This window comes from Podarcis raffonei, chromosome Z (assembly GCF_027172205.1).
Source record: "Podarcis raffonei isolate rPodRaf1 chromosome Z, rPodRaf1.pri, whole genome shotgun sequence".
In the NCBI taxonomy this organism is placed as follows: Eukaryota; Metazoa; Chordata; class Lepidosauria; order Squamata; family Lacertidae; genus Podarcis; species Podarcis raffonei.
Window position 1 is genome coordinate 31,549,378 of NC_070621.1, and position 24,871 is coordinate 31,574,248.

Sequence of the window (24,871 nt, forward strand, 5' to 3'; positions counted from 1 at the left end):
AGGGAAGCAAATCCCATTACATTCAAAACCCACTCCCACCCCAAGAAAACCATTAATGGTGCAGAGTACCTTTGGACCTGTTTCTCTGTCATTTAGCAGGTTTCTTACCTAGGGTTACTTCTGCAATGTATGATATTTTCATACCATTTGCCCACATAACATATGGGGAAATTAAATCCTTATTTTTGCCACATCAGACTTGTACAGCTTGCTCTTCTGGAACAAGTACTGCAGCTATCTTTCTGAAAATTGCCTGGATGCATCCCCTCAGAAGGGACTTCAGTACCTGCAGAGCTATCTAATTCTGTGACGAAGAAGAGGAGGAGGAGGAGGAGGAGGAGCATGGGGGATCAACATCTAAAGGTGTTAAGTGCAAAGACAACACCAACCCTGGACTTATTGTCTATAACTTGACATGCCCTTATTGACATGCTTTATTAAGCCAGGAGTGAGTATTATGCCTGCAAATTTAACCCACTTCTGTCAAAAAGAAAAAAAGTTATAGCCAATTTTCTATTACTGAAATGTAAACAAGAGAGGCACAAAGCTTCATTTCTCTGAATTAGAATTTACATTAGGACCCTGAGCTGAGCTGAATTGAACAGCTTCCAAAGCATGACCAAATCGTGCTCTTTTCCAAAGCACTGAATCAGGGTCCAAACTGAATTTGTGGCTTGTGCATGCACTAAATGTCCACCCTGAATAGTGCCCAGCTTCCCTCACAGCTGGCCATGGACTTACTTCCTGCTTGAACTCTTGCTTTGCTTCACAGCATGGAAAGCAGCTTCAGGAAGCTGCAACTCTGAGCACTGGAAGAGTAGTGAAGGCGGTGGCTTAACCATTTCCCCTCTTAGAAATTGTTCCACTCAGTATTCTCTTCCCTCCACCTGCATTTCCCCCATGAGGAGAAAAGCAGGGAGGGAGAATTCTGAGTAGAAAAATAGCCAGAGGGGAAAAGGCTTAAGTTGCCTCATCCTTTAATACAGTGGTGCCTTCTGGGAAAACAAATATAAATCCATACTGCTACATTGACACATTACTCTAAGTCGGGGTGGGAAATGTGGCCCTCCAGATATTGTGGGATGCCAGCTCACATCAATCCTGGCCAGCATGGCCTTTACTCACGGTTCTGGGCTTCCAGATGGGGTCTCTCCCAGCCCCACCTGGAGATGCCAGGGGTTGAATCTGGGACCTCTTGCATGCAGCTCCACCACTGAGCTCAAGTCCCTTCCCCATAAGTTGGTGGTAGGAATCAACAGTGTGCAGACTGCACCTGTTGGCAGGAATAACATCCTGCCCACATTCCACGAGAATGCCTAAGAGAAAAGGGTGTGTGAGGAGGAGCAGCTGGGCTCATTTTGTGTATTGAAAAGATTCTCTTTAATGAAAAATTTAAGCAAGTTTAGCCTCTGAGATGGGTTGCTCCCCTTCTGAATGAACCTAGTCCCGCTATTCCTTGTCTCTGCATAGCTTCTTGCTAGTAATCAATCAGTCATTTGTTTTTGATTTCCCCATGTGGTGGCCCCCACCAGAGACACAGTGCTTCCATTCCCTTTGAAGTGAGCTCCTTTTCAAGCCAGAGGGCAAGGAGTGCATGCACAGAGGAGTCTGAGTTGTGTTTCCACCCCCACCAAATGGTAAATAAATTCATGAACAAATAATAACCAGGGAAAACAAACATCCCTATTCAAACCTTGACTTTTTGAGCGTGCTCTCTCTCTCTGTGTAAAGAGATGCTAGAAAAGACTTGCAGCATAAGGAAAGCTCTAGTACAGTTCGTTCCAGAGGTCCGTTCTTAACCTGAAACTGTTCTTAACCTGAGGTACCACTTTAGCTAATGGGGCCTCCTGCTGCTGCCGCACTGCCGGAGCATAATTTCTGTTCTCATCCTGAAGCAAAGTTCTTAAACTGAGGTAGTATTTCTGGGTTAGCGGAGTCTGTAATCTGAAGTGTCTGTAACCTGAAGCATCTGTAACCTGAGGTACCACTGTATATATGGTACCTCGTGAGCCCTGTACAGTGGTACCTTGATTTAAAAACAGCTTAGTTTAGGAACAACTTGGATTAAGAATGCTGCAAACCTGGAAGTAGGTGTTTTGGTTCGTGAACTTTGTCTTGGAAGCAGAACATGTTCTGCTTCCTGTTTGTCTTGGAAGCAGAACATGTTCCGCTTCCTGTTGAGTGTGTTCCATTTGTAAATTGAGTCCCCTGCTGTTATGGGAAAACACACCTTGGTTTAAGAATGCTTTGGTTTAAGAACAGACTTTTGGAATGGATTAAGTTCATAAACCAAGGTACCACTGTATTCCAGTAGTGATCTGGACCCTCCAGAAACAGAAATTGTCTTGAGTTCTGTGCAGTAGAGGTCTGCAGCAAGGCATGGACACTTTCCTGACTTCCTATCACCAGCATCACTGTGGCTTGCTGGGAGGGTTGAGGTGGTGAGTGCAATGTGACTACAACAGCAGGCATTGGCTCCACTGGGGGGTTGGCTCCATCAGTGCCTTTGCACCATGGCAGTCTTGCTATTGCCTCACCTTCTTCCTCTCAGTAAGCTGCAGCAATGCTGCTGATGGGAGGTCAGGTAAGGGATGTCCACTAGGCCACCTAGCACAAGGCAGTTTTTACATGTCTTACAGTTATGTTTTAAAACTGTTTTTTAAAACCCCATCAAATTACAGGGTGAGGAGGAAACTCAGTGTAGAGAATGCTGAGCTAGAATTCATTCTTCTTCTTAATAATTGTTGTTGTTGGGAGGTGATGGGTACATAAGTGTATCTCCTATATATTTAGGAAAATGTGGGTTTGTGGTTGTTTTTTTTGTCTGTTTGCAAGGCATTTGGATACTTCTTATGTGCATGACACTTCCTGAGATGAAGGAGCAGGTTTTTGGCTACGTTTAGATATAACTGGGTGTCATTTTGGATCAAGATGGTGGACTCAACCTTTCAAAAACTGGACTTATTTTAACCACTAATTTCAAAACTGCAGAGGTTTTTGTGTTTCTTCTAGAATACCCAAGCAATGCTAGGTACGAGGCTGCCAGTGCATTAAAAATGAATATGTGTCACTAAAAGAAAGAAAAGGGGTATGTGGCTAGTATAAAGAGGTGGTTTGGCAAGGCTGTCAATTAATCCCTTTGACATGGGAAAATACCTACTGCCCATCTTACATACTACTTTAACAGAAGTCACTAAGCTTGCACAACAGGTGAATAATCTATTCTGGGCACCCTTAAGATGTTGCATATTAGACATAAGAAACTGCCAAATATCAAATCTGACTATTGAAGGTGAAAGAGGAGAGCGCAAAATATGGTCTGAAGCTCAACATCGAAAAAACTAAGATCATGGCCACTGGGCCCATCACCTCCTGGCAAACATAAGGGGAAGAAATGGAGGCAGTGAGATTTTACTTTCTTGGGCTCCATAATCACTGCAGATGGTGACAGCAGTCACAAATCAAAAGACGCCTGCTTCTTGGGAGAAAAGTGATGACAAACCTAGACAGCATCTTAAAAAGCAGAGACATCACCTTGCCAACAAAGGTCCGTATAGTTAAAGCTATGGTTTTCCAAGTATTGATGTATGGAAGTGAGAGCTGGACCATAAAGAAGGCTGATCACCAAAGAATTGATGCTTTTGAATTATGGTGTAGGAGGAGACTCTTGAGATTCCCACGGACAGCAAGAAGATCAAACCTATCTGTCAGGGAACTGACATCGGAGCCAGAGGTGGAGGCAAGGCTCCCAAGCGATGCTGGAGAAGGGCCCAGCAGGGAGAGAGGGAGCTCATCGGCTGGGGAAGGAAATCAGCGTAACACCAGGGATAAAGGGGGGCAGATGGGGGAATCGGCGAGGGGGCTCCAGGACTCCTCGCCGGAGACCAGCGGGGAGAGCACGGGTCCTCCGCTACCCACACCCACCCTGCGCAGAAGACTTCCGCGCAGGGAAAGTAGGCGTAGACTTGGCGTCAAAGAACTTCTTTGCTGGAAGAAGTTCAAGAAACGCCCACTGACGGATTCTGCTAGTGACTGAAACAGCCATGAAGTGAAGGGCTGTCCAGCCAGAAAAAGGTTTAACAAGGCAACCTAGCCAGGAGTGGCAGCAACTTACGCACGAGCAACCCCATATAACCATTACACTATCCATTCTGAAGGAAATCAGCCCTGAGTGCTCACTGGAAGGACAGATCATGAAGCTGAGGCTCCAATACTTTGGCCACCTCATGAGAAGAGAAGACTCCCTGGAAAAGACCCTGATGTTGGGAAAGATGGAGGGCACAAGGAGAAGGGGACGACAGAGGACGAGATGGTTGGACAGTGTTCTCGAAGCTACCAGCATGAGTTTGACCAAACTGCAGGAGGCAGTGGAAGACAAGAGTGCCTGGCGTGCTCTGGTCCATGGGGTCATGAAGAGTCAGTCACGACTAAACGAATAAACAACAACAACAAAAATTGGTCCATTTAGCTCAATTTTGTCTGCTTGACACTGGCTGGCAGCCTGCCTGCTGCAGAGGTCATCCTCATCACCTGCTTTCCAACCCTCATGCCTGGGTTGAAATATGGCCCTCAATGCCCTTGGAAAAATCCTTGGGCCACAGCACTGGTTTATACCCTGGTTTTTGCCTTGCTGGAATCTCTGCTTGCCTGGATGGAGGACAGAGGAGGGATGGGTGCGAGTGTCTAAACTGGCCTGCTGTGTCTTCATTGCTCCACCCACTTCTGCCTCTGGCCCCCCCTCTCTCTTTTTTAAAAAGATGTTTATTAGGATTTTACAAAAAGCAAAAATTAACAGAATAAAAAGAAGACAAGAAAGAAAAAGAAAAAATACAAAAAAACAAAAATACATAGAAAAAGAAAATACAAAATACAAAAAAGAAATAGGTAGAAAAAGTTAAAAAACAAATCCATTTTTTTTTCATATCTTTAAGCTCGTTTGCTTGTTTCCTTGACCTCCTCACACCTCCCTTTTTTGTATTCCTGTTCACATAGTCAGCTCAGCAAATCCTTACCCTCTTTCGTTTAACTTAACTCTATATCTTAACATATTATAACTGTATATCTTCATCCATTATCAGTCCATTTTTACATATTCTTATTGGCCTTGTTGCTAATGCCACTTAATTTCGATCCAACATCATTTTAACATTCATTAATTTTACAATATTTCTGCAGATAGTCTTTAAATTTCTTCCAATCTTCTTCCACCGACTCTTCTCCCTGGTCTCGGATTCTGCCAGTCATTTCTGCCAGTTCCATATAGTCCATCACCTTCATCTGCCACTCTTCCAGGGTGGGTAAATCTTGTGTCTTCCAATACTTTGCAATAAGTATTCTTGCTGCTGTTGTAGCATACATAAAGAAAGTTCTATCCTTCTTTGGCACCAATTGGCCAACTATGCCCAGGAGAAAGGCCTCTGGTTTCTTCAGGAAGGTATATTTAAATACCTTTTTCATTTCATTATAGATCATCTTCCAGAAAGCCTTAATCTTTGGGCACGTCCACCAAAGGTGAAAGAATGTACCTTCATTTTCTTTACATTTCCAACATTTATTATCGGGCAGATGATAGATTTTTGCAAGCTTGACTGGTGTCATGTACCACCTATATATCATTTTCATAATATTCTCTCTTAGGGCATTACATGCCGTAAATTTCATACCTGTGGTCCACAACTGTTCCCAGTCAGCAAACATAATGTTATGTCCAACATCTTGTGCCCATTTAATCATAGCAGATTTAACCGTTTCATCCTGAGTATTCCATTTCAACAGCAAGTTATACATTCTTGAAAGTATCTTAGTTTTGGGATCTAGCAGTTCTGTTTCCAATTTTGATTTTCCCACCTGGAAGCCAATTTTTTTGTCCAAATTGTAAGCCTCCCTTATTTGATAATAATGAAGCCAGTCTCGCACTTTATCTTTTAATTTCTCAAAACTCAGGCTGAAAAATGTTCCCACCCCTCTTTTAACTTGAGACTCTGACTGCATGACAATTATTTATGTGCTGAGCTATTATGGTCCTTCTCTTCATCAGCTCCCAAAGCCACTAAGCCAGGTCACAATGGGGATATGGAAGCTGCAGGGTTCAAAGAACCAACTGCCCATAGGCCAGAGGGGAAGAACAGACTGCAAGGGCAGCAACTTCCTTTTTTTTTTTGCAGGTTTGGTTCCATTGCCCAGAGGCCTCAGTAGCAGTGCATTGGCACAGCACATCGGCAGCATAGCTAACCAGGAGAGGCACAGGCCATGCTAATTCATGCATGCCAGGGGAAGGGGAGGGCTGGGAGAAAGGAGGAGGAGGGAATGTAGGATGCCCAAACATGAAAATGTTGGCTTTCTCTGTGCCTTTTTCTTCCTCTCTCTCCCCATTTTCAAAGCAGGAATACAAATGATCCCAACAAAGACCCGGCCATCCTGAAACCCTGTAGCCAATTAGAGACTATCAATATTTAATCAGCTCTCTGCCATTGTGCAGCCTACGATGAGCTTTTCCGGCCTTGCCACGCGAGCGCTCCCCCCGCCCCCCCCCGCCCCCAATCGCAGACACACTGTTATGACACATAATGATATTGGCAATGAATAATTTACAGCAGTTTTTATTCTCTTCTCCCTTCCCCCACCCCCACCCCACCTTGCACATTGCACATCACTCTCGCCATGCCCTTATTAATGGAAAATGTGCAATGAGATAGCAAGTCATGTACATTGGGGAGGGGAGGGGTGGACGGATGGATGGACGGGCAGGAGGAACCATTGGCCCATTCATAGGCCTCTCTACCAGCCATGTGGCTTCCCTCTTGCTTTGCTGAAATCCAGTGAATTCAGGCTAGGCTGTCTCTACCCCCTCTACACTCCCTACCCCCAAGCAAATCCAAGCAGTTCCCTAAGGTAGGGTAATAATAGACTCAAAGAGGTTATTTATGTTCAAAAATCTTTTGCGGGGTATGTTGTGGTCAAGACTATCCAACGAGAGACACTGGGAAATGCCACTGATGGACCACGTATGGTATTTCTGCCTCCAAAGAGCATCCCAGCCCTCTTCAGTATAAAATGGGAGTCTATTTCCAAGCAACATGGCATGATGAAAAGGTCTGTTAAAATGTCAAAAATGTTTCCTAGGTGACAGTCAGACATGTGTTGGGAAAGTTAAAAGCACTTTTGCCCAATTTTGATGGGGTCACAGCCTGGTTAAAGAAGACCTGTTAAAGGTCAAGCTAAACATAATAATTTTGATAAGCTTTGGTCCTTATATCTCCCCTATGTCAACAGAAGCAACATTAATATAAGAACCCAGCCACTCATGCTTACGTATGGAGATGCTATCCATAAAGTCAGGATGTCTTCATGATGCATTCAATGACTCACTTACTTGACACTGCTCTTGCTCAAATTTTATTTTTATAGGTGATCCAAATAAACATGTAACACTCTACAGTTTTTGTTGGAATTGATTGATGTTATTTTACTACAAATTAATAAAATACTGTATAAAAAATTATTGGAGGGAGGGGATTAATCAATTGATCAATGCAATAACAGACTCTGAGTTATAATTAAACCCTGCAACAATGCTCTTGGGGTGTGTTAAAAATCAGATGGGGTGGGCTTTTACTGTTTGGGCACCAAAAATATTGATTGCAGCACAGAGTTTACTAGCAACAACCTGGGCTGAGGGATACTGATAGTTGACCATTGGAAGAGGAAGATTTGCAATTTAATTCACAATTAAAGCGGAACATACGAACTAGCGGAGCTGGATATGCACTGGAGACAAACCGTTGTATGAGTTTATAATTTGTTCTTAACTGGAATCCAAACAGTGTGCAGACTAGTGATGTTGATTATACTAAATATGTGATAGTATTGTAAGCTAGATGGCAATCCTGAATAACACAGCATAGAATGGGCTCTGCGGACCCAGAAGGCAAGGTGCTACTGCTTGATTACTGGGTCCCCAGTTCAACAAGCAAGCTATACCTGCTAAAGTCTCTTCTCTGCACAAGTATTCAGCTGAGAGAAATCCCTGCATGCACTCCACATCCTTCCTCTGGTCATTCTAGAAGAGGGTGCAGCCCATGGCTATTGGTGGAAGATAAGTTGGATCCAACTACATTGTCTATTTGAAGGTGTCAAAGCTCTGCCCTCTCAAACAGCAGCAATACAGATGAGCTTAAAAACAAATAATGTGGTAATGTGTGCTTTGCTTCCTTAGAGACTAGCAAGAACTAATAGTGAGCAAATGGCTCCTCCTGTGTGGATAGAAACAACATCCAAGGTTGCAAAGGATCCATTTGGGATTTCAGACTGAGACACTGACTCATCAAGAATTTAAACCTACAGCTAACAATAAATATCCAGAACTCATGTTAAACTGCCACCACCGCTACCACTGAGTGTTCATTTAAGGCCAACAGTGAGATTTACATGCACGCTGCAACTTAAAGCACACAATAAAAGGTAGACTTTTTGTCACATACACTATTGGGTATCAATTCTGTTTCGCAACCCGTCTTTTATAAGCAGGTGAATTTGCTGTCCTGTGTTCCAATGGAGTCAGTTCCAGTGCTCAGAAATAGCACGCGGTATGGTTTGCTTGGGAGTGTATTATTTGAGAACTTAGGGGGAAAGGCTTCAAGCATGAAAAATTAGGATGAGAGGGGAAAGTGGGCTATTCAGTGGACTGTTCAGTGGAGTCCCCTCAACATGCACTGCCAATGTGTGGAGGAAGCAGCAGAGCTAAATTTGCCATTTATGCATCACCCAAAGTATAAGGCAGAATAGATTTACATACAGTTTGCATGTCTGCTTTATATTTAAAGATGAAAGTTTAGAAATTACTTAAATAGAAATATATTTTTGCATTATTATTATTATTATTATTATTATTATTATTATTATTATTAAATATTTATTCTCCTCCCTTTACCAATAGGTCCCAGAGAAGGTTACAACAATTTAAAATTAAGTATTGAAACATGTGCAAAACAAATTACAATCACAGGAATAGGGTGGGCCGTGAAAGCATAAATTTTGGATGTTGAAGGCCAGGGTAAAGACGTGCATGTTTAACATGGTGGAGAGAATATAATGGACACACCTCTGTTGAGGAAATCTAGGAATCGCCACAGAGAATGCCTTCTCCAGGGCCAAACAAACAACTCTTAAGTGGATATGTAGGGAAGGAGGTGTTTTCTCAGACAGTTGGGGCCTAAGTTTGACCATACTGGAATGATTGCAGCCAGATGTGTGTTTGCTTAGTCTACTGTCCAGATGTTAACTGCTGATGGGAAACTTCAAGGCCTCTGCTTACTCTTCCTTCTTTGGGGTTTTTATCTTTAAACTGGGCTTAGACCACACAGTCCTTCAAATAGAACAGGGATGAGGAACTCAGGGCTTACCAGATGTTGGTGAACTCCAACTCCCATTACACACTACCAACAAGTCCTGTGGCCACAGATGGTGGGAGTTGTAGTCCATCCACATGTGGAAGGCCACAAGTTTTCTATCCCTGAAACAGAGGACAACAAATAAAAACTGTCTCCCAACAAAAATGAGAGCTGCCCTGTGTCACTATGGCCACTCTAAGCTGACCATCCCTACTAGCCCTGGCCCTGATGGACACACATCTCCCAGCCTTGTCTTTTGATACTGGCAAGTTCATAACAATTAATTGTATCCAATTAAGTTCTGCTCCATTAAAATTAATGGAGCCAAGTTAGTCATGCTCATAAAATTCAGTGGGGCTGTGTGTGACATGTTGGATGTAAACTAATATCAGAAAGGGGAGCTTATGTGCAAATGCAATTGCTGGTGCATAGGCTCTCACTCTCCCCGCATAATCGGCATATGTAGACACTTTCCTTTTTAGGGGTCAGGAGGTGTGCAAATGGGAGGGATGAGGCAAGCATGCAGGGCCCCACTCCCCACTCTAGGCATTGGCTGCATATATAGAGGGGTCTCAAGGAGAGTGCCGCATCAGTTTGCTAACTTTTGAAATAAGTCCTCATGGACATTCATAAGCAATTTCCCCAAATATAGCATATTTTTGTATGCTGTTTTCACTAGCATATGCATGCAACCCCCCCCCCAATATATGCATACAGTGGTACCTCGGGTTAAGAACTTAATTCGTTCTGGAGGTCCGTTCTTAACCTGAAACTGTTCTTAACCTGAAGCACCACTTTAGCTAATGGGGACTCCCGCTGCTGCCGCGCCACCGGAGCATGATTTCTGTTCTCATCCTGAAGCAAAGTTCTTAATCCAAGGCACTATTTCTGGGTTAGCGGAATCTGTAACCTGAAGCATCTGTAACCTGAAGCGTCTGTAACCCAAGGTACCACTGTATTTTTATTACCCATTATCTGGTTGGGGAACTGCACTGTAAAATTTGGAGACTATATTAATTTTGAAAGCTCGCTGAATTTCAGATCACATCTTGTTCCAGTGGCTTTTATCCATGATAGCTAAGCTCTGCCTCAAAGATCATAGGATGCCTTAGCGTAGTCTCTAATTGATGCTGTTAATTTTGCCATCTCCGCGAATTCAAGAAATTTGATAAAGAGTGGGAATGCGTTAAGGAATACATGAAAAAAAGTTGGTGCTGGAGCTTAAAAATTAATATGCAAAAGTTTAAAAGGCGCAAGGAGATAGGATAATAATATATTAAGGATGGAATAACAAATAAAGTGAATAACGCAACAATAGCAAAAAATAGTAGGTAAAGAAGATCACTCACAGATGGATGGAAGTACTGGGCTGTGGGGGAGGGAGGTGAAGGGATTAATTGAAACTGTTAAAGATTGGTATAGGATTTAAGAGATTTAAATTTTCATAAAGATTCTATAAGGAAAGCAGAAAGCAGCAAGTAATATCAAGTAAAGGCATCAGAGAGGAGATCAGTGCAAATGAAAACATGAGACTTATAGTTTTGTTACACATGATTTTATTTTGGAGTTGTCTGTTTATTTTGGAGTTGTTTGTTGTAAAGAATGTATTTTATGTGAATAAAATAATAAAGGATGTGAATTTCCAGGAAAGAAAGAAAGAAAGAAAAAAACCAGAGGATGCAATGCTTAGACTTGATGGGCCATTCACCTGATCCAGCAGGCCCTTCTTATGTTCTTGTGGACACATCACATCCCACTGGCCGGGCAATGTCAGTGTGGAAGCTTTGGTTTAGGAACATACATCAGAAGAGCCTTTAAACTTTAAACCATTTAAAATTGTTTGGCTGTTTCTGTTTTGGGCAGAGGCCACTAGAAGAGATCACACAACTAGGTGTTGTCCTGCACTCAAGGCCGATGAGAGAACCACTTTTCTCACTGGCCTCTCAAAAGCTCACAAATAAGTGCTCTTAAAATCTCTGGCATTTTTTAGATGGTATAAGCTGTTTTTCCCACTTCCTCCCAAAAGAGCTTCTCGGATTCTTCTGGTGAATAATTTATCTGACACATTTTGCTGTTTATTTCTGTTTGTAAATTAGCCACAAGCTGGTGCTGAATTTACACATGTGTTTGTTATCCTCGACTGTTCAAGGGGTGGTTGCGAGCCAGACTGTCATTTTGTAAACCATGCATTTGTGCCTACTTTCAAAGTTCTTGAAATTTGCATCTATGTAATATTTGCTTTTCTACTATTTGCCTCAATAGAAGCTAGTCACTTGATAGACACTGATGAGGGGAGTAAAGAGCTGGGTTCAAGTTTTAACTCTGCAGCATAGTATATAGCACTTTGAGGATTTCCTGTTTCCCGAGTTTATATATGCCAAAACATTCCCGGGGGTAGTATCAAGTCAGAAAATGAATGGTTCAGTTCATCTTTCCTTGCAGTCTGGATTGGAGAATGGCCATGGAGTTAAGTTTTGCTTTACAAACTTGATCAGCTATTCATACAGTATTGCCTACATAATTAGGAAATGTGACTAATGTATTGGTCCATTCCAGGTTTAGCCAACATGATGCCCTCCAGATATTGCTGAACTACAACTCCCATCATCCCTGAGCATTGACCACACTGGCTGCAGCTGATGGGAGCAATTAAGTCCAGCAATAATTGGAGGGCACTGTTGTAAGAATTTTAAGGTCTCAAATATAGGATAAATTCATATTCATAAATGCACACATATCTAAATATATAACCCATGTGTCTGAAATAGTATGGGAGAGCAATCCTGAAGCCATTTTGACTCTCCTAATGACATCAAATATTCCTCTGCAGTAAGGGAAATGGGGAAAGCCTTCCCATGGTCCTTTCGCTTACAAATTCTGTCTTAAGGACACATTTGTGTATGAATAGGGTGAGCCTGTGACCTGGATTCAGGAACTAAAGTATTAACCATCACACAAGAATGGCTAGGCTGCCCAGGTAATGCAATCAGCAACCATTATCAGGTATCCTGACAGACAGGATTTCTGCTATAGACTGCCTCCTATGAGGTATGTATGATGATTTTGGGGTGGTCTTTGGCTTAGGGGGTTGGGCAATGTCAAAAGTCTTTAAAGGTTCCTGCACACTTTTGTTCAGGGTCTCTCCCTCCTTGGAAGGGGGCAGGGGACTCTGTTGCAACAGAAAAATAAATATCTGCCTCTATCCATTCTTCTTTGACTGATCTTGGACTTAGGGGACTCAGAGTCCCATGGGGAGTTCGGTAGCAAAAGCCAAACCCCAATTTTTACATCAGCAGCTGTCAGGGAACTGCCATCGGAACTAGCGGAGGAGGCGAGGCTCCACAGCGATGCTGGAGAGGGGCCAAGCAGGGAGAGAGGCAGGTCTCCGGCTGGGGAAGAAAATCAGCGCAACACCAGGGATAGAGGGGGGCCGATGGGGGAAGCAGAGAGGGGGCTCTAGGACTCTTCGCAGGAGACCAGCGAGGAGAGCACAGGTCCTCCGCTGCCCACACCCACCCTGCACAGAAGACTTCCACGCAGGGAAAGTAGGCGGCGACTTGGCGTCAAAGAGCTTCTTTGCTGGAAGAGGTTTAAGAAACGCCCACTGATGGATTCTGCCAGCGACTGAACAGCCACGGAGTGGATGGCTGTCCAGCGAGAAACGGTTTAACCAGCCAACCTAGCCCAGAGTGGCGGTAACTTATGCACAAGCAACCCCTAAAGCCATTACAGCAGCATATTGGCTATCCTTGGTCCAGCCTCACTCCAGGTGACATGATGCAATGAGCGGTGAAGATATCCTGAAGTGATGGCCCTGTTACTTCCAGTATCAGCTGAAGTGTGCCTCTGAATGACTGGAATTCACAAGTGGAGAGACTGCTGTTGTACTCAGGTCCTGCCTGTGGGTTTCCCACATGCATATGTCAGAACTGTCAGAACAGAATGCTGGACTAGATAGACTGTTGCTCTAACCCAACAGGGGTCTTCTTATGCTCTTAAGCAGACCAATGGTCAATAAATACATTCCTATTCAATCAGAGCTGCTGCACAGTTGCTGCCTGCCAAACTCAAGATTAGGGGTGAGTGGATGTGACCATTTCGGTTTTTCTCACTTTTCTTATGATCAGTACTGTCGACTTGCATCTTGCACGTATTTAACTTCCGTGGTTTCAAATTTTTTGCAATTGACGGCTGGCCAGTTTAAATCACACAAATGCACAGAAAACAAAGAGCTTAAAAGCTCTTTTTGTGCAGGGTTTTCCGGTGTAAAAGAGCTTTTAAGCTCTCCATCTTGCTTACCAGGGTCTGAGAGGCTCTCACACACTCATGACCCTAAGAGATTGCCTTTTCCCATATATACTGGTACCTTAAGACCCTCTTTTGGGGCTTTGCTGCCTTTGTCCCTGCTAGAAGAAGGGAAGTAGGTTTCTTCCCAAAGCAATTAGTATGGCAACTTGTTTTTTAAAAAAATGCTTTCAGGCTTTTAAAATCTTGAAACCTTCATTGTAGATTGTGTGTGTTTTGTTATTCTGTGAACTTGGTTTTTGGGTTTCCTCTTTGTCCTCAGGATTTTTTAAATGCTGTGATAGTGCTTATGATTAGTTTTAATATTGCGTTTTAACTTTGCAAGCTGTTCAGGGAACTGTGTTGTTTGGCATCCAATATAAATGCTGCAAATAAATAAATGAACCAGCCAATGAAGCAAATTATCTGGCATCATCAACGGTCGACGATACCACACTTTGTTTTATTTGCATCTGTTCTTGGTCCCCGCTGTAGTCAACATGAACCATCAAAGTTCCCCTATCCTGGTCCAAAATCATTATTATTGGCAAAGTAATTGCAAGAACAAAACTGCCAAAAGATTTGTTTGCACCTTCTTTTATCTCAACTCATCCAAGATCTAACCAGGCCTCATAATATGCATTTTAAAGTTAGGGTAAGCAAAAACAGAGAAACGCACGCACGCATAATATCGACAACTGGATATTCTTCTTCTATGAAGTGTGGATGCCTTTGAATCTAGCTTTGTGTCTGCATTTCTGAAGCAATAGGTGTCAAAGCAGATTATTGATTCAAAGCAGAGATTTGAAAAGCCATATGAGAAGCACCAACTGAGCACGCTGGTCCCTCTTCTTCTTCCTCCTAGGGGTTTAGGTTTGGGGTTTTGTTTTTCTTCTTCACCAGGACTGGATTGATCATTTCCAGTTTTCTTACGCTGCCTCCCTGCTCGCTTTATTTTCTTTCCCCTTCTGGGGATTCCCGACTAAACTATGGCAGGCAGGACTCAATTGATCCTACTCCGAAAAATTCACTCACTTCTTATGAGGAAGAAAAACTGCAGCACTGCATAATTCAAAAAGCAAACACAGATTGGAGAGGGAGGCAAAAAAAAAAAAAAAAAGAGAAGAAGAAAATCAATATCGCTACAACAGGGCCTGCAGATAAATGAGCTGGAGAACAGAGGTCCTCAGAATGGTGGGGCATAGATGGCTAAGTGATGATGGGATGGAACCAGAGCAGGGGCAACTGTTTGTAAACATCTGGAGCAGCTCCAGATGTTGGGGTGTTTAAAAGCACATAAATCATCCCTGCCGCAGAGCCAGTCTTGTAGCTTGTAACTGCAAAGGGTATTGTGCCCTAAGAATTCTGCTTTCCAACCCAAAAGCTCCACTACTGATCTATACCTCAAACCAAATGGAGCACACTAGTTCTCTGTTCTAAAGCTTGTTTGCTCAGAAATTAGACCTGCTCTGATTTCTTGCTTCCAATTATTATCTATGTTTCGTTGGAATCCTGGAGGCCAAGACTCACAACTACTCTGTGGTGAGAGAACCTCAGCAGAGATTTAACATGGCAAAACATGCAGCAAAGGAAAGTGTGGAAATATAGGCCGTAAAACCTTTAAATCGTACATTTCAGTGAATCTCAGATTATCCCACTTCCCTAGCACACAGATAGCCCACACATTTAGTAAGTTATAAATAGTTTGCTAACAAAACTCTAAGGTCAGATTCATATGCTTTTCCAAACAGCAATCAGAAAAAGCTCCACAGGCAGTAAAGCATTGCTTGGTTACAAAATGGTAAAAGTTCCTAAACTATTGGTATACCAAAATGCTAGTTTCAAACTCCTTTCTTGTCTGAAACAAAAGAGCCATGTGGCTGAGCCGGAGCAACCTGGTCAGACCTCCTCACACATTAAGGTTACCGATTGGTTACCCATTTCCTCTAAATGTGAGGGGAACTGACACAGACTAAGGCTGGCAGGACAGCTTACTCTATGGCATTAACCCCTTCATGCATTAATTAGACTCAAGCATGCTCATTATATAAGGCTGGTTATCATACATGTTTATGAGTGCAGCATAAGGTGAAGTCATGCAGTGCCAGAGGATTACTGACTTTAATGCTCACCTCTTCAGGACACGGGCAGCACTTCAGAGGGGTGTTCAAGCCTAGAGATGATATAAGGCTTGTATAGGGAACGTGTGACCCTCCAGATATTTTTAGACAACAACTTGCATCAGGTCAAACCACCATGGCCAGTGATCAAGGATGATGGAGCTGCAAATGTTGCTAGACTCCAGTGCCCATCAACCCTAGCTAGCATGGCCAATGCTCAAGGATTTTGGGAGTTGTATTCCAAAAACGGGACGCGGGTGGCGCTGTGGGTAAAAGCCTCAGCGCCTAGGGCTTGCCAATCGAAAGGTCGGCGGTTCGAATCCCCGCGGCGGGGTGCGCTCCCGTTGCTCGGTCCCAGCGCCTGCCAACCTAGCAGTTCGAAAGCACCTCCGGGTGCAAGTAGATAAATAGGGACCGCTTACTGGCGGGAAGGTAAACGGCGTTTCCGTGTGCTGCGCTGGCTCGCCAGATGCAGCTTTGTCACGCTGGCCACGTGACCTGGAAGTGTCTCTGGACAGCGCTGGCCCCCAGCCTCTTGAGTGAGATGGGCGCACAACCCCAGAGTCTGTCAAGACTGGCCCGTACGGGCAGGGGTACCTTTACCTTTACCTTTTATTCCAAAAACATCTGGAGAGTCACAGAATCCCTATATCTGGGATACAATCACCATTGCACAATCAGGCTCAAGCCAAGGCCTAGATCTCAAGTTATGAATATATGGGGATTTCAAACAACCTGATCCTGTGTGTGTGGGGGGGGATTGGTTGACAAGGAGTGAGGAAGATGCAATAGTGCACCTGGGAAAGCTAAGGGGGTTTCCTACTTAAAGGCAGACAATTTTCAGTTCTTGCTAGTCCACATAATACTGTGATGCATTTGGGAACAGCTGCTGAGGCAGGCTGAAGTTGTACATGTCTGGGACAAGGGGAGAAAAGGCTTTTAGGATTTTGCCATCACTGCTGCTTCAATATCCTTTAGCATGATTTAATAGGCATCTAAAGAGCAGCCCTGCACGGTCTTTGTTAGCTTGGAGAACAAGCTGTTCTTTTAAAAGGTTCTAATTGCTGAGTTAGAGGGGACGGAAAATGTATCCAGCGGCACCAGTTAAAAGCTCTTGGACCACTGTGCCACTTTTACCTCCCAATATCCATCATTGCCTCTTGATTTAATTGCGACTAACAGACACAGCTCGCTCATGCTCTCCTCAGCCAGAGTCTTCAGGAGGATTGCAGAAATTCTTTAGACATTGATAGCCCAAGAAAGTTCAAGGCTGCAATCCAAGACGCAGTGGGATGAATCAAATTTATTTTTAAGCAGTCAAAGCAGGAACAGGTGGTTTTATCTTCAAAGGTGGGGGGGGGGGTTGTGTGCATTTGATAAGGGCACTCAAAAATGTGACCACCCCTGTTGGGATTTCCATGGAATTTCTACTTGCAAAACAAGCAGTACACACACACAGTTACATAAAATGGTATAATAGTCACTTGCCTGGGTATACTTCCTTAAAGAAAAAGTAATTGGCAGACTTCAAAAATTATGAAACTATGAAATAGGCAGGCAGTTCCACAGGTTAGGTTCTGCCACACTGAATAACTGACTTCTTGCAAGTGCAGAATGAGAGTAAGGTAAAAGGTAAAGGTACCCCTGCCCGTACGGGCCAGTCTTGACAGACTCTAGGGTTGTGCGCTCATCTCACTCTATAGGCCGGGAGCCAGCGCTGTCCGCAGACACTTCCGGGTCACGTGGCCAGCGTGACAAGCTGCATCTGGCGAGCCAGCGCAGCACACGGAACGCCGTTTACCTTCCTGCTAGTAAGCGGTCCCTATTTATCTACTTGCACCTGGGGGTGCTTTCGAACTGCTAGGTTGGCAGGCACTGGGACCGAATGACGGGAGCGCACCCCGCTGTGGGGATTCGAACCGCCGACCATGCGATTGGCAAGTCCTAGGCGCTGAGGTTTTACCCACAGCGCCACCCGCGTCCCTGCAGAATGAGAGTAACATGGCACTTATAAAAGTGCCAGTTCCACAGATCAAAGCAATCGACTGGGCATGTGTGGGGTAAGGCAATCTTTCAGCTAAATATATCCCAGGTTCTCAAGGATACGATTTGTTAGTATACAAATAGTAACACCTTGAATTTGAGCACCCACCACCTTTATTTCATGGTTTGTTTCATAAAATTTCTATACTGCTTGATTGTAAGGGGGAAAATGGGTTTACAAGAAGAATAAAACAATAAAATCTATAAAACAGCAATTTTAAGCATTCCAGAATAATTAAAATAAACCATGAGCTAAAAGCAGATTAAAGGACATGTTGACATTCCACATTTCTGGGTGGGTTTGCTTAAAATGAATCTGTTTCTAGTAGGCACCACAAAGAGTACAGTGACAGTGCCTGCCTGATGTTCAAACTCCCTTTGTCTCAGCCGCTTCCTTTCCTTGCCCCCTGAGAGTTGACAAACCTTACCTTGCGCAGGAGAAGGGACAGACAGTGGCAAAGGCAGAAGTGAGAACTCCAGCTCCCTGGCAAAGCACTTGTTCCCACTAAGGAGTGAACTGGGGCTACAGGTTACAGAATGTCCTCAGGGAGGTATTGTGCTATTTCTGAGCCCTTGGGGAGGGAGAGGCAATGGTGATGGGCAGCAGCAGGCACTTTAAGCACTCCAAAGTGTTTTACATGTGCTTGCATAGAGCATTGTGCAAGACATAATGTTCACACAGAGTACTGTACTTGCAAACACAGAAGACTGAGAATTCTGAAGGGAACAGGAAAACAAGAAATTGCTGCAGTTCTTGTCAGTGGTTGAGAATGTAAATCAGTCAAGATTCAGGTAGGCAGCCGCGTTGGTCTGACGCAGTCTAAATAAATAAATAAATAAATAAATAAATAAATAAATAAATAAATAAATAAATAAATAGAATTTTCCAGTAGCACTTTAGAGGCCAACTAAGTTTGTTCTGGGTGTAAGCTTTCATGTGCATGCACACTTCTTCAGTAAATCAGTCAAGTGATTATGATCCGTATTCATTCACAATGTCACTGCAGAAGATGCGTAATTAATGACATCGTTTTGACATTTTGTTTACGCTGAATGTAAATTATGCAAGTTATGTAAAGAGGTATGTAAAAAGCTACATTAAAGGTTACTTATGTAACATTAGTAGCTTAGGTTAAATGGCGGGCAATGAGACAGATAACACAGTATTTGGTGGAAACTGAATTTTTACCAGAAGAAAATAGTGCTGACTGCCATGAATACACGTTGGAACAGTAATGACTGCTTTCTTACATCCCTTTTGAGGTAAGCAAGAGGGTGATTCTGCTTCCCTTGCTGAAAGCAATACAATACAGACCTTTTTCTCCATTCTGTAAGCATTCATCCCACTTTTATTTCTCTTCACAAGTTTTTCAGGGATTTGTGGAGTTTCCAAAACCTGCACAACCTGTTTGAACTAACGCCATAAATAAAACAAAAACTATTTCTCCAGGAGTGTCCAGCAAATTGATGACACATTTTGGCCAAGCCACATGCTCCTCCTTGTGACAGGTGAAGACACGGCTGAGCCTAAAGCCCTTTGCAGAGCCCTGCGCATGATGCTTTGCAAACCTGAAAAGCAGCTGACCATCAGACAGCAAAGCGCTGTGCATTTGTCCACAATTTAGGGTTTCCCAAACTTGGGTCTCCAGCTGTTTTTGAACTACAATTCCCATCATCCTTGGCCACTGGTCCTGCTAGCTAGGGGTGATGGGAGTTGTAGTCCAGAAACTGGTGGAGACCCAAGTTTGGGGAACCCTGACCCATGTGGTTTGATGTGAAACCACGTGGGCAAAACCTGGTCATCTTACTCCAGGTGATTAAGAATCCAGCCCACAGTCTGATCCAGTTTTCCAACCTCTGATAGCATGACTCCCTTCATTTGGCTGCCTGTATGCAAAATACGAAGAGAAATCTACAATCATAGTATGACTGGATCAGAACTGAATAGAATACATATTTTTTTTCCTTATTGGACTAAATTAACAGATCATATCAATAGAAAACACAATAAAATACACCTTTAACATCGACATAAATATATACTTATGTTCATTTTTTATTAAGAAAAGCTAAAAATAACAGGAGAAATACAAGTCAGAATAGTATTATATGCTCAAAACTCAGAATCTTACAACTGGAATGGACTCTGAGTATGTTTGCCCCTGAGACTACTTTCCAAGTCACATATTGATTCACTCCATGTAATATTAGAAAAGTTGGTTTTTCTTTCACTTTCCGATACCTCATTTTCTTTAAAAAGGACTCTAAAAATAGTGTTATGCAATATCACGAGAAAGCTAGGCTTCGAGAATGTAGTGGGGATCAAATCCTCCAACGCTGCTTTCCACAAATACATAATCTGTCTTGGCATGCTGTAAAAGAGCTCACATCCCTCAGGTTTATAGAATGGTGGGAGGGAGCCTCCCAGCCTCATTAAGAATATAAGAACACGTGAAGAGCCTGCTGGATCAGACCAATGGAACAGACCATCCAGTCCAGCCTCCTGTTCTCAAAGTGGCCAACCAGATGCTGTGGGAAACCTGCAAGCAGAATTCAAGCACAAGAGCCCTCTCCCTTCCTGCTGTTCCCAGCAACTGTTATTCAGAAGCATTGCTGCCTTTAACTGTAGAGGCAGAGCACAGCTATTGTGCCTAGCAGCCGCTAATAGTCTTATCCTCCAATAATTTATCTAATTCTCTTTTAAAGTCATCCAAGTTGGTAGCCATCATTGCCTCCTATGAGTGGCACTGTGGTATAAAGCACTGAGCCTCTTGAGCTTGCCGATCGGAAGGTTGGCGGTTCAAACCCCCACAATGGAGTGGACTCCTGTTGCTCGGTCCCAGCTCCTGCCAACCTAGCAGTTCAGAAGCACACCAGTGCAAGTAGATAAATAGGTACCTCTGTGGTGGGAAGGTAGATGGTGTTTCCATGTGCTCTGGCTTCCGTCACAGTGTTCTGTTGCACCAGAAGCGGTTTAGTCATGCTGGTCACATGACCTGGAAAGCTGTCTGTGGAGAAACGCCGGCTCCCTAGGCCTGAAAGCGAGATGAGCGCTGCAACCCCATAGCTGCCTTTGACGGGACTTAATCGTCCAGGGGTCCTTTACCTTTTTACCTTTTACCTATGGGAATAAGTTTAACTATGTCTTGCATGAATAAGTATTTTCTTTTATCTATTGTATTTTAATATTATGTTGGAATTTATAAATAATAAATAAATTATTATTATTATTATTATTAGGCCTGAATATACCAACATTCAGCTTCATCCACACTCCTACAGTAACACTGCCTCCAGCCATGACATTAGTTGTAGACTGTATTATAGCCAAGCAACATTTTTTAAAGAAGACATTGTTCTGAGAAAACATCTGAATTTTGCTTCTTTGCAGAAGGCCACTTTGCAGAATTTTAGATGAATATTGTCCACCATATTTTTTTTAATAATATTTTATTAAGTTTTAACAATAAAGAAGTTAAGAAAAATACAAAAACACAAAAATACGAAATTACAAATTACAAAAATACAAACATTAAACATGAAAAAGAAAAAGATAAAAAGAAAGAAAAGAAACACATACAAAAGAAAACAAAATCCCTCTTTTTTAATTTCTCATCTTTGATTAACTTATTTTCCTGACTTCCTCACACCTCCCTTTTTTGTATCCCTTTTAAAATTTAATTCAGCAAATTCATCAATCCTGTTTAGCTTATCTATTATCTATTATCAATCCAATCTTAACCTTGTTGCTAGGACCCCTTCAATTCAATTCGATGCCATCAACATTCAAAAATTTTACAATGTTTCTGTAAATAAGTTTTAAATTTCCTCCAATCTTCTTCCACCAACTCTTCTCCCTGGTCTCGGATTCTGCCAGTCATTTCCGCCATTTCCATATAGTCTATTAATTGCATCTGCCATTCTTCCAGAGTGGGTAGGTCTTGTGTCTTCCAATGCTTTGCGATGAGGATTCTCGCTGCTGCTGTAGCATACATAAAAAAAGTTCTATCCTTCTTTGGCACCGTTTGGCCAACTATGCCCAGCAGAAAAGCCTCTGGTTTCTTCAAAAAAGTGTATTTAAATACTTTTTTCATTTCATTATAGATCATCTCCCAGAAAGTCTTAATCCTTGGGCACGTCCACCAAAGGTGAAAGAATGTACCTTCAGTTTCTTTACATTTCCAACATTTATTATCGGGCAAGTGATATAATTTTGCAAGCTTGACTGGGGTCATGTACCACCTGTACATCATTTTCATAATATTCTCTCTTAAGGCATTACATGCCATGAATTTAATCCCGGTGGTCCACAACTTCTCCCAGTCAGCAAACATAATGTTATATCCTATATCTTGTGCCCATTTTATCATTGCAGATTTAACCGTTTCTTCCTCCGTATTCCATTTCAACAGCAGATTGTACATTCTTGGTAATATCTTAGCATTGGGTTCTAACAGTTCTGTTTCTAACTTTGATTTTTCCACCTGGAAACCAATTTTTTTATCCAGGTTATAAACCTCTCTTATTTGAAAGTAGTGTAACCAGTCTCGCACCTTCTCTTTAAGCTTCTCATAACTCTGCAATTTCAATTTGTCGCCTTCCTGTTCTAAAATTTCCCAGTATTTTGGCCATTTGGCCTCCATATTAAGTTTTTTCAAAGCTTTCGCTTCCATAGGTGATAGCCACCTTGGGGTTTTACTCTCCAAAAAGTCTTTGTATTTTATCCAGACATTAAACAATACTTTCCTGACAATATGGTTTTTAAATCCCTTATGTGCTTTTACCTTGCCATACCACAAATATGCATGCCACCCGAATACATTGTCATAGCCTTCAAGATCTAAAACACCTGTATTTTCAAGAAGCAGCCATTCCTTCAACCAGCGAAAAGCTGCTGATTCATAATAGAGTTTAAAATCTGGCAGGGCAACCCCCCCTGTCTTTAACATCAGTAAGTATCTTAAATTTTATTCTGGGCTTTTTGCCCTGCCAGACAAATCTAGATATATCTCTTTGCCACTTCTTGAAACAATCCATCTTATCAATAATTTGCAGTGATTGAAATAAAAATAACATTCTCGGCAATACATTCATCTTAATAACAGCAATTCGGCCTAGCAAGGAAAGCTTCAAGTTTGACCAAGTTTCTAAATCTTTTTTCACTTCTGACCAACATTTCTCATAGTTATCTTTGAATAAATTCACATTCTTAGAAGTCATATTCATCCCTAGGTATTTTACCTTCTTTACTAATATTAAGTCTGTCTCTTTCTGAAACCTCTCCCTTTCTATCGGCATCAAATTTTTCTCCAACACCTTGGTTTTTAACTTATTCAGTTTAAAACCTGCCTCTTGACCAAATTCCTGGATTACTTCTAAAGCCCTCTTGGTACTAGATACTGGCTCCTGTAATGTCAAAACTAGGTCATCTGCAAAAGCCTTAAGTTTGTATTGTTTAACTCCGACCTGGATACCTTGGATCAAGTGGTCCCTTCTAATCATATTTAATAAAACCTCCAGAACCGAAATAAATAGCAATGGGGAAATTGGGCAGCCTTGTCGTGTCCCTTTCTCTATTTTAAATTCTTCTGTCACCACATTATTAACTATCAGTTTGGCCTTTTGTTCAGAATAAATCGCACCTATACTGTTTTCAAAATTTTGTCCAACCCCCATCCCCTGAAGATTTTTCTTCATAAAACTCCAAGAAATATTGTCAAAGGCTTTCTCCGCATCTACAAATATCAAAACTGCTTTTGTATTAATGTTCACCTGCAGCTTTTCTAAGATATTAATTATATTCCTCATATTGTCCGATAGATGTCTTCCAGGGAGAAAGCCAGCTTGGTCCTTATATATCACCTCTGCCAATACTTTTTTCAATCTTCTAGCCAAAATATCTGCAAAAATTTTGTAATCCACATTAAGTAGGGATATGGGGCGGTAATTCTTGAGTTGTGTCTTTTCAGACTCAGTTTTCGGTATAAGTGTGATATAAGCTTCTTTCCATGACTCAGGCGCTTTTTCTCCCCTCCATAATTTCATTGCATACCTCCTTTAGTGGTTGAATTAAATAGTCTTTCAAAGTTCTATAATATTTGGAGGTTAACCCATCAGGCCCTGGAGATTTGCCCAATTGCATATTCTGAATCGCACCTTCCACCTCTTGTTCAGTTATTTTATAATTCAATAGTAATTTATTTTCTTGAGAAATTTTTTGTAATCCATTAATTTTCAAAAATTGGTCGATTTTTGTCTCATTCTGTGGCCCTTGTGTATAGAGTTTTTTAAAATATCTCTGGAAGCAATTTCTGATCTCCTGTGGGTTCTGTATATTCTTTCCATCCACTTCAAGGTTTGTAATTGTATTTAATTTTTGCCTCTTCTTCAGCTGCCACGCTAACAGCTTCCCACATTTGTTAGCTGATTCAAAAGTCTTTTGTCTCATCTGTTTAATTTTCCATTCAATATCCTGATTTATCATTTTCATATATTGTACTTGATATAACTTAATTTCTCTCAAGATCTCTTGTGACTTTGGTTTGGCTCAAAGCTTCTTCTCTCCTTCTCTTATTTTCTCCAAAATCTTTTCTTTTTTCTCACCTTGAATTCTCCTTTTTATTGCATTTTGCTGAATCAGAAACCCTCTCATTACGGCTTTACTTGCGTCCCAGATTACTCTTTTTTCCACAGAGGTCTTCAAATTTATCTCAAAATAGTCTTTCATAATGTTTTGGGCCTTCTTGATAATTTTTGAATCTCTAAACAAGGTGTCATTCATCCTCCATCTGATAGTGAAGGCTCAGTATTTTATCCCTCTCTTCTTTAGATCTGAGTGTAATCAAACAGTCTCTTGCCTTGTTCTTTCTTCCCCCTTTGCCCCCTTTACCAAGTCTGAAGGCAGTCACAATCTTAAAGTCTTTTTCTGAATCAAGGCCCCAGAATTCTTCAAATTCCTGTGTAAGAAAATCACTCAAATTGCCTTCTTCCAAATCTGGAACCGCCCTGATCCTTAAATTGGTCTGTTTATCTTTA